A 579-nucleotide genomic window follows, 5' to 3' on the forward strand; every position below is an offset into this window, starting at 1 on the left:
TGAACTCTTGCACCTATTGATTAATTAGATTAGCTGAAGAAGTAACATCTGACACCAGGATCTTGTGTGAAGTGAATTTGGACATACTCAACCCAGTTTGAACATCAGAACTAGAAGCAAGATTAGGCTATTTGACTCTTGGAGTCTGATTCACCATTTAACAGGATCATGGCTTATCGTCTACCTCAACTCCACCTTCCTGCATTATCTCCACATTTCTTAATTCCCTTAGTACCCAAAGATCTATCAGTCTGCTTCAATATACTCAATGACTGAACCATCACAGCTCTCTGAGGTAGAGAATTCCAAAGATTCACAATCCTTTGAAAAAAATTCTCATTGCCATCCTAAATGGCCGGTCTCATTCTGAGACTTTTTTATTCGTTCATGGGATGTGGGATCACTGGATGGCATGTAGCTTGGAGCGGAACTTGCAGGTGGTGGTGTTCCCATGCATCTGCTGCCCTTGTCCTTCCAGGTGGTAGAGGTCACAGGTTTGGAAGGTGCTGTCGAAGGAGCCTTGGGGGAGTTGCTGCAGTGTATCTTGTAGATGGTATACACTGCTGCTACTGTGTGTCA

The sequence above is a fragment of the Heterodontus francisci genome, chromosome 8, assembly GCF_036365525.1.
Source record: "Heterodontus francisci isolate sHetFra1 chromosome 8, sHetFra1.hap1, whole genome shotgun sequence".
In the NCBI taxonomy this organism is placed as follows: domain Eukaryota; kingdom Metazoa; phylum Chordata; class Chondrichthyes; order Heterodontiformes; family Heterodontidae; genus Heterodontus; species Heterodontus francisci.